Genomic DNA, 10,598 nt, shown 5'->3' with positions numbered 1-10,598 from the left:
AGCCAAGATGGCATCCCTGACCTTGGAGGCAGTGTGCTGTCTGTCCCCCAAGCTGATGAGCTTCAGCATGTCCTGCTGTCAGTGTTACAGTGTTTCCAGCTTGTAGCTGGGGTGGAGGTTGCAACACAGTAGGCTTTCAGATAACTCCTGCCATGAATTTTGGGGTGGGAGAGGAGATAGGCCACCCCAGTTTGCACCCAGACTCCACTACATTCACCCGGCCTGTCATTAAAGATAAGCAGCATCCCTGACCACAGGCGCTTGTCGATGCGTCGGTGGTCAAGTGGAACTTGCAGCAAAGCGCGGAGCTCTGGGCCCGACTGATGTTATGGGACACGTGCAGGCGCAAGGCAGGGACAGCACACCAAGAGAAGTAGTAACGGCTAGGCCCAGCATAGGGAGGTGCCCCAGCTGCCATCTGGTGACGGAAGGCCTGGATATCCAGAAGCATAAACGCCAACATCTCCAGGTCCAGCAGTTTTTAGATGAGGCCATTAAAGGCTTAGGCATGTGGGTGGTTTGCTGTACTTCTGCCTGCAAATTAAATGCCTGGGAGATGGGGAGTGGCTGGGAAGAGGCGCATGATGGTGCAGGCCAAAAAGGCGGATGAGGGTGAACTCCCCAATGTGTCAGAGACATATGTGTAGGTGTCCTTGTATCATATCCTTGCACCATACTTGGCTGGATTGGACTTTCATTTTGTGCCAAAAAGTGGTCAAGACAGCGATCCCTGAGCTAATCCCGTTACACCGTCCATTGCCAACTGCAGCACTGAAGTTACCATCTCTGGAAGTGGTACATCTTCTTTCTCTGCATTTAGTCATGCTTGATGCTATGCTAGCTGACTACACTTGGTTGCTCCAGGGTTCTCTTAATGCATATCGCAAAGGGGCATCAGATGTGTTTTTCAGCACTGAGGCCACCTCCTCTGAGATCCCAAAGGAACTTCACAAGAGTTGTGTATTGCAGAATAACAGATGAGAAAATACGTGTAGAGCACAGAGCGATCGAAGAGGACAGAGCTGGGGTCGGCCAGGTACTCCCACAACATGTGCCTATACTTGTCCCTCCCGGTGACACTATACCCCTCAGTGGCAGTAATTTGGTCAGAGGGCCATCAACGTGTCTCAGACCTAGGAATAAATCTTGCAACAGGGTAGAGTTTTGCATGCCTTTGCCTGTAGCCACCGTTTTTGCTGCTTAGCTTGCTTCCACATCTACACTGCTTTCACCCCTAGACATCACCCCAGTCTATGCCTCTGCTTCTAGCCACCTTTTTTGTTGCTTAGCTTGCCTCCACATCTACACTGCTTTCCCCGCTAGACATCACCCCTGTCCATATCGGGTTGGTGGCCTCGTCGTCCATCAACTCCTCTTCCAATTGCTCACTCTCCCCTTACTGCAAACCACACATAACCACAGCTCGGGCCTGGTCTGCGTTGTACCCTGCACGCTGCTTAATGCAGCTGCAATATCCGTAATTGTGATGAGCGCATGCTAATGTTTCGTGTCCAGTGGAAAGGATGAGATAGGATTTCACATAAGTCTGCCACCCATGGAAACTCATGGTGCAGAAACTGAGGGAGCTGACTTTGATGAACCCTTGGGTTTTGGAGATGGAGCTCCATCAAAGGTCTCTGCAGCTCACACACCCTGCTCAACATATGGTATCTAGGGTTTCACCGTGTGGGAACGTCGCACAACAGCCGGTGTTCGGGCAGATGGAGGCATTGCTGGAGTGTTTTGAGGCTAGCAGCGGCTCCTGTACACTTGTGAAAGTGGGCGCACAAGCACCGCACTTTCACCAGTAGCTCGTGCACCACTAAGTTAGACGTGGGCCAGGCATGGAACGTGTTGGAAGCTGGGAAGCTCCAGAGCCGCTACCAGGTTCCTGCCGATATCACACATGACAAACATGCCTGGCCCCAGGTGCAGCAGGGAAAAACACATTGCCATCTCAGCCAGGATGGCATCCCTGACCTCGGAGGCAGTGTGCTGTCTGTCCCCCAAGCTGATGAGCTTCAGCACGGCCTGCTGACGTCTCCCCACGCCATTAGCTGGGGTCGATTCAATGGCAGAGGAGGGTGGTGTTTCAGCACTCCTGCCAGGAATATTGGGCGAGGAGACAAGGCAGGCCGCCACAGTTTGTGACCCGGTCCCAGCCTCAACTACATTCAGCCAGTGTGCCGTGATTGAGATCTAGCGTCCCTGGCCGCATGCACTTGTCCACACATCGGTGGTCAAGTGGAACTTTTTGCAACTTAGCGCAGAACTTAGGGCCTGCCTGATGTTACGGGACACGTGCTGGTGCAAGGCTCAACTAACCCCAAGGGCCAAAAACACTGCTGGTGCATGACTCAACTCAACCAAAGGGCCACAAACTAAATCTCTGCTGGTTAAAGGCTCAACTCACCCAAAGGGCCTAACATTTTGCTGGTGCAATGCTCAACTCAATTAAAGGTGCAACGTTTGGATGCTTCTTTCCAAACTGAGGGTGTTTCCTTTTGGTAAGATGTGATGGCTGTTTCCAACCCTGGTTATCCTGGTTGATCATGTTCAGTAATGTAGCCAGCTCAGCATGAGGATCTTGTACGTTAGGTTGTCCATGCCCACTAATATGCATGAAGACTCGATCACAGTAAATGTCCTTATTTTTCTCCAATTCAATCTCTGAATGAACTGCTCTGAAAGATGTCCTAGGCACTGCTGCAATGGCAATCACTGGCTTTTCCTGTTTTGGTTCCAAAGAATCTTGTGTCTTACTTGAAGAAGAGACAATCTTAGTCTGACTGCTGGTTGCTTGTGCTGCAGCATTTGGAGTTGGGTCTGTCAGCCTTGTGATGAACTCCTCATTCTGGATCCCATTACTTTCAACAGTCTCTAAAGTCTTTTGACACTTTGAATTTTGTTCAGTTCCAAAGGACTCTGTGTTTAGATTTGGCTCAGTCGCAGCTCCAGGACATGCCTTGGAAGGCAAAGTTTCCTTTAGTGGCTCCATCTCAGCAGGATGATTATGATGATGATGATGAAGCTTTGTTAAATCTGGTGTCGGAAGGGAAAGTGGTTTCTGATATACATCTAAAGTACTGGAGCATGTTGTTTGGACTATTAACACCTGATCAGAACCCTGTAGAGGTAACGTAGAGTCCCATATTAGAGGACCATTACCCGTAGTAGTGGTTGCAGGCAATTCTCCCCCTTTGCAGGCCTCTAAATAAAAGTTACCCCCAGGACTTGATGCCAAAATTTGATCAATTTCCCAATCAAAATCAAGGTCAATGTCTGGGTCCTCAGTCCAATCCACTGCATCAATCCAACACAATGAGAGTGATGGTTCTGGAACCACCGTTTTAGGGGCTAAGAATTTTAAAGGGGCTAACACTCTGCTGGTGCAAGGCTCAACTCACCCAAAGGGCCTAAAACTCTGCAGGTAGAAGGCTGAAGTCACCTGAAGGGCCTCAATCTCTGCTGGTAGCTCAGCTTAAGGGCCTGTAACTTAATTTGGAAGGGCTCATGTTAAGGGCTAGAAAAGTGAATTTTGGAATGTCTTACCACATCTCTCACACACACACACACACACACACACACACACACACACACACACACACACACAATGACAGTTCAGGGTGGGTACTGATGGATTTACCATTGCCTATTCCATCTGTGGTTGTCATGGGCAATGTGATTTAAAGGGGTGCTTGTTAATGCTTGTTGAGCTTTAATTGGGGTTCGTGTCCATCCATTTGGGGAAGAAAGAAGGTTTCCAGGTATTTTCCCACTTTGATAGAGGTTTTTTTTGAGTGTGGAAATTGTGTAGTTGATAGGCTGTGATGTTGGGGTAAAACAGTGACCTGGGCGTGTTAGATGCCCCCAGACATGTTTCCCCTGCTGTCCCAGTTGCAATGCAGAGGTGTTAGCATCATTTCCTGGGGTGTGATAGTGGACTTGGTGACCCTCCTGAGTCGAATGGTGGGATCCCCTGAAACGAAGCATTTTCTCCCATAGACTATAATGGGGTTCGATATTCGTTCGAATAGTCAAATATTGAGCGGCTATTCGAAACTAATAACGAATATTGAATATTTTACTGTTCACTCATCTCTATTCATTATTTATGTAATAATTTTTGTTATTAGTAATAATTTACATTCCATGAAATATATTTCACCACGGTCCATCTACCATTGATATATAACCTTGTTAAAGATTCCCTTACTTGTCAACCATGTATTGTGCTATCAGTATTTTTCTTCTCACTTCACAATAGTTGAATATTCAGGGCCACTTCATTCTGAGTTTGTACACTGAAGTCTCAGCTGCACTAACTCAGAGCTCCAACAGGCCTGGTCACCTCATGTCCCTCTGTCAACTAGAACAGTTTGTAGGATTCTGTCTCGAAATGACCTCCATGGTGGAATCAGTGCCCAGAAGCCATCACTAAACAAAAGGCAATTAAAGGCCCACAGCCTGCTAAACAGATGGACGCTGGAAAAGTGGCATAAGGTGGATTTCTCAGATGAATCTTCAGTTGAATTACACCACAGCCGCTGCAAATACTGCAGGAGATTTACTGGAGTCCATATGGATCCAAGATACAACCAGAAAACAGTTAAGTTTGCTGGTGGAAAGATAATGGTCTGGGGATACATTCAGTATGGGGGTGTGTGAAACATTTGCAAAGTGGGAGGCAATATCAATAGCCTAAAATATCAAGAAGTATTAGCTTCCTCTTACATTCCCAATCATAAAAGGGGTCAAATTTTGCAGCAGTATGGTGCTCCATCTCATACATCAATCTCTACATTAACTACTTCAGTACCGGGCCAATTTGTGGTCCAGGACCAGACACATTTTCGGTTTTTTTTTGTATGTGCGGTTTTGAGGGCTGTAACGTTTTTCTCGTATGTCTCATTCAACTAATTTTTGCGTCTTTTTTCGGGGACACATAGGGCTTTATTTTTATGTTGTTTTTATTTTCGAATGTATTTTAATTTTTTTTTTTATATCAGGGAAAATATAAACAAGAGGGAAATTGTGTCTGGTTTTCACTTTATTATTATTTTTAATTTAATAACACAAAATGCTACTGAAAAACTTTATAAAATAGTTTTTCCTCTCCGTTAAGGTAATTTTTATTTTGAATGGTGTTGTCGGGGGTGGGGCTATAACCTTTAATAACGGGGTTTTATTAGCGTATTATTTTATTTTATTTTTTTTTTAATTGTTTTATTTTCATTTTTTTAACTTTTTTATTATATATATATATATATATATATATATATATATATATATTTTTTTTTTTTTTTCAGACTGTGACCCAAAAGGTCACAAGAGTCCTTTGGGGACATCTGATCACTTTTTTTTTGTTAGGGAGGCTGATTTACATTTAGTCTCAGTTGCAGGAGGAATCCAACCTCGTGCACACTGTTCTTTACACTTACAGAGCTGATCTGGGTCCTGTAGGATCCAGCAACTCTTGCAAGACGCTGCTCCCGGTGGATCATGTGACCTCCGGGTCAGAGGGCGGCCGCATCATGGCGGCGCCCATAGCTTTGTGCATACACAGCGATCGACAAGGCAGGGAAGGGAATAAACCTTCCCTGCCATCTCTCTGGGAGCTCCGGCTGAAGTTACAGCCGGCTCCCAGCTTCAGCAGCTGGATCATCTCCGTGCAGCTGCTGTGTTCTGATTGGACGTACAGGTATGTCCTGTCAGAACTAGGCAACCACTTCCCAGACGTATATAGTCTATGGGCGGTCCGAAAGTGGTTAAAGTTCCTCAAGGCAAAGAAGATGAAGGTGATCAAGGACTGGCCAGCCCATTCACCAGACATGAACATCATTGAGCATGTTTGGGGTAGGATGAAAGAGGAAGTTTGGCAGACATCTGGGAGGCTGTAAGACTGTATTCCTTGTTATTCCTGATGACTTCATCAATAAATTGTATGAATCATTGTCGAAACGCATGGATGCAGTCCTTCAAGCTCATGGAAGTCACACAAAATATTAAATATGGCTCTAATAGCACCACAACCTCATTCACCAATGTTAGGAAACATATCTTTGTATTTGAACTGAATTATTGGTTTGATTTTCACATTACTTTATGTGAGCGACAAAACTTTTGTCTTGCCAAAATCTAACCTTTCTGTGTTCATTAAATACTGTTCTCCTGCCGAGGCGTGCATCTCATTGAGGTAGTATAGAGCCTGCGCACTGGACGTTACTGAGCACAGGCGCTGGGGATTTCCCGCCATAATGAGCTGGCCTTACAGCACGTGCATCTCATTAAAACCCTTCAGCGCATGTGTGATTGAGCAACAGTTTCCCGGGCTTTTGACTCACACATATCTGAGACCCTCCAGGCCTGTTCTTCATCGTCTGGAAAGCCCTGAATTAGTTCTCATTAGTAAGAATGTTCTTATTTACCCTTCTTATTATATTTACCTTTCATCCTGGATTAATAATCTGAGGGCCAGCTATAATTATGTTTATAATTAATCATATATTTTATTCACATTCTGTTTGTTCATGAGGGCATTTTTATCTGCTCAATAGCAGTCTCTCCGGAATATAATTAATTTATTTCTTATTCAGAAGAAACAATGTATTAGCCTTCTTGCAAGTCGGCTGGCTGTATAAGCCAGCTGGATATTGAGCGGCCGTGTGACCTATGCCTTTCCCCTCAAGGGGGGCTTCCCATTCATTGGTGGCCCGGGAGGGGGGCGGGGCCACCCACAGGATTATCCAGGGCAGCGCTGGGCGGGGAAATTCCTTTTGAATCCCTGCCAGTGCTGACAAAGCAACTCCCCACCCACCCACCCCTAAGCCAAGCCGATAAGTCATTTCTTTTCATTTATGATTGTACCCCTCTTTTCAAAGAGGGGCATTGGATGCCTTTCTTGAAGAGTAAAAATATAACAGGTTATGGACTCTAGAATTTTAAGGACACGTTGATCCAGGGTTTTCATACTGACTGCCAGATTTGGAGTCGGGAAGGAATTTTTCCCCTGACGTAGGGCAAAATTGGCATGAGCCTCATGGGGTTTTTTGCCTTCCTCTGGATCAACAATGTAGCGTTTGTAGGGACTAATGACTGTTAAACCCCTCTACCTTCAGGCGTGGGAGAAGGAGCTGGGCAGAACCTTTGATGATGAGGATACTAAAGCTATCCTAACCAGATCCCAGGGATTTTCTACATGTGTTAGGATGCAGGAAGCCCATTTCAAAACACTTACTAGATGGCATAGGTCCCCTGCCTGACTACAACCTGACAGACACTGATTTATGCTGGAGGTGTAAGACCCTACCAGGAACACATTTATATATGGTGGTCATGTGAGAGGATACAATTTTTCTGGAGTCAGATTGAGTCACAGATTAGCCCCATAACTGGATTGTCCCTCAACCTGACACCAGAACTGGTTTTGTTATCTTTACCCCAAGACCAACTCCACCCTTCTGCACGTGACCTTACTACAATCCTACTGGAAGCATCAAAAACTCTAATACCTCTTTATTGGCTTAAGCAGGACATACCTCCAATCAATCTATGGTTGGAAAAAGTCCACCAACTGCACAGATTTGAGGAAATTATAAATTAGACTAATAGGTGCCATGACAACTATCTCAAGACTTGGTCTCCTTGGTTCTCTTTTCTCAAAAGCAAACAATACCGAAAACAGTTTGGGCTCTCACAATAATAGTCTCTACTTTATACCCCCCCCCCCCCTTCCCTTCATTCCCGCACACTCCCCTCCCCCCCACATTATCTTCTTTTTTTAATGTAAACTTATCTTTTTTTTGTCTCCCTCATTCCAAATCCTTCCTGGATCTCATCGTTACCGGAATCTCACTTCCATGAATCATATCTTTTTGCCTCAATGCCCTAAGTAGTAGAAACATTGATCGTTTCGTTCTTTGTATTACTTAGCAGTGAAACTGCTTTATGTTGCATTATACATTCAACTGTTGAAATTTATGACTCATATTTCTTTCTTTAACTGAAGTTAAATAAATGATTAAAACAAATATAAATAAATAAATAAATATATATATACAGTATATACATATACAGTATATATATATATATATATATATATATATATATATATATGGTTTGTCCCATTCGTTAATGATAAATCTTGCTGTATATTGCAAGTCTATTCTGCTCTACTTTTAGAGGGTCTTTAGAATATTCTCCCAGTTGAAGTGACAGGAAGTTGAAATGATCAGTTCTTTGTATATATATGTAGAATAGTACTAAGACTGCACCCAATACAGACTGACTGGACTCAAACAACCTGTAAACCTTAACAACTAGCTTCCCATACCTAAATAACGACATCACACTTGTTTTAAACTCAATTTAGTGGACGGGGTCGGCCACAGCTTTATTGATAACCAAGAGGTAGATAACTCTTTAACGGAATTTCTTAACCGTAACACCACTGGTGGGCGTGGCGTGGTATGCCGGCCGCGAGACTCCCCGCGGGCATGTCACCTCCACTCCCTTTTCTGTATTCAAAAACCGCCAGCTGTGACCTCTAATCCGCAGTCTCTAAAAGGGGAGACAAGCATCAGTAACAAAAACTCACACAGTAATAAATAACAAAGGGGAGGGAGGGCGGGAAAAACTCTGCAGGGGGATCAGGATAAGAGGACAAGTGAGTGGGATGCCAAAAGTTTTATACCCTGGGACAAACCAAAAACCATTAGCCAATTGCCTGATAGGGGAGGTAGGGGTTATAATCAAAACAACTATAAGCAAACAATGCTATAGCAAGCAGGGGAGAGCATCCCTAACGTTTGGCACAGTCCCACAGAAATCTCAAATACCATTAACCCTTTATGGGAAGGACCATGCCGATTACAGCAGGTTAAATAATAGGGACGCCATTCAGTCAGTAACGCCCAGCCCTAGACGGGTGGGCGTTATGCCATAATGGTGAGAGATGCAGATTAAATTGGGACATTTGTTTGAATGTATTACTTCAGTGATGAAGAATGTTCTGTAAATTGGGACTTTTCTTCTCTATAATTATGTTGAGGGAAAAGTGCAAATATTTGCTACGAGAGCATATGGGCAGGGGTTGTCTTCTTGTGACTCTCCTTTAACTTTATTGTCTTGAATGTATTTATGTAACTCACTATTTACTTGATAATTTTCTTCTTCTCTTATCGAACCTTAGGTAGACCCAAAACAAGAAAATTACTGGACACATGTTAAAGCAGATGCTTGCAGATTAGCCGTGATCTGGAAGTATGGAGGCATTTCATTTCAATTCGACCCATTCCTGAAGACAATTTTCTAGCTCCTGAGCATGCCACAGCTATCAGCAATGGTGTTTTTGGTTTTTCTCTGCATCATAATTTAATGTGGGAGTATATGGAAAACTTTGTACAGAATTATAGAGGAAATGTATGGGGACAACAAGGACCAAGGCTTTTTACACGTGTTGTGAACAAGTATTGTGGAGTTCCCAAGTTTACCTCCGTGGATCATCTCAAGTGTGCCAATTTCTTCTACTTTCATACTGAACGATTCTATCCCATAGGTGTTGGATCCTGGGGAAAGTACTTTGAGGTTTGGAAAGATTTACCAACTTTTAATAATTCTTATGCTCTTCACCTCTGGAACTACATGAATAACGGAAGAAAGTTCATGATGGTCGGCAGTAACACACTAGTGGAACATCTCTATCAACAATACTGCCCCTCCACCTATGAAAGTATTTTAAAGAATGTAACCAGTCACCATTAGTCTTTGTCATTCCAAATGGATCTTATAATGCAAATATGTGTTGGCTTTGTTATACAAGATACATTTACACTTTGTTAAAGGGTAGAGATGAGTGAATAGTAAAATATTTGATGTTTGTTATTCATTCCGAATAGCATCTCAATATTCGACTATTCGAACGAATATCAAACCCCATTATAGTCTATGGGAGAAAATGCTTAGTTTCAGGGATCCCCCCATTTGATTTAGGAGGGTCACCAAGTCCATTATCACACCTCAGCAAATGATGCCAACACCTCTGCAATGCAACTGGGACAGCAGGGGAAGCATGCCTGGGGGCATCTAACAAGCCCAAGTCCCTCTATTACCCCACTATCACAGCCTAACAACTACACACTTTTCACACTCAAAAAAACCTCTATCAAAGTGGGAAAATACCTGGAAACCTTCTTTACCCCCCAATTGGATGGACACAAACCCAAATTTAAGCTAAAAAAACATTAACAAGCACCCCTTTAAATCACGTTGCCCATGACAACCACAGATGGAATAGGCAATGGAAAATTCTTCAGTCCCCACCCTGAACTGTCATTGTGGATGTGTGTGTGTGTGATGTGGTAAGACCTTCCAAAATTCACTTTTAAGGCCCTTAACATGAGCGCTTTCAAATTAAATTACAGGCCCTTAAGCTGAGCTACCAGCAGAGATTGAGGCCCTTCAGGTGACTTCAGCCTTCTACCTGCAGAGTTTTAGGCCATTTAACTTAGTTCAGCCTTGCACCAGCAGAGATTTGTTGGCCCTTTGGGTTTGTTGAGCCTTTAAAAAGCAGTGTTTTTGGCCCTTGGCATGAGTAGAGA

At 43.9% G+C, this 10,598-nt stretch overlaps 1 pseudogene; it reads left to right on the top strand.

Annotated features, from left to right (window-relative positions):
- Window positions 1-7,091: 7,091 nt before the first annotated feature.
- Window positions 7,092-9,762, top strand: LOC142196924 (alpha-1,4-N-acetylglucosaminyltransferase-like; annotated as a pseudogene).
- Window positions 9,763-10,598: the final 836 nt, after the last annotated feature.

Source organism: Leptodactylus fuscus, chromosome 3 (genome assembly GCF_031893055.1).
Source record: "Leptodactylus fuscus isolate aLepFus1 chromosome 3, aLepFus1.hap2, whole genome shotgun sequence".
Taxonomy (NCBI): domain Eukaryota; kingdom Metazoa; phylum Chordata; class Amphibia; order Anura; family Leptodactylidae; genus Leptodactylus; species Leptodactylus fuscus.
Note: the sequence above shows the minus strand (reverse complement) of the source record. Positions and strands in the feature narration are given on the sequence as shown.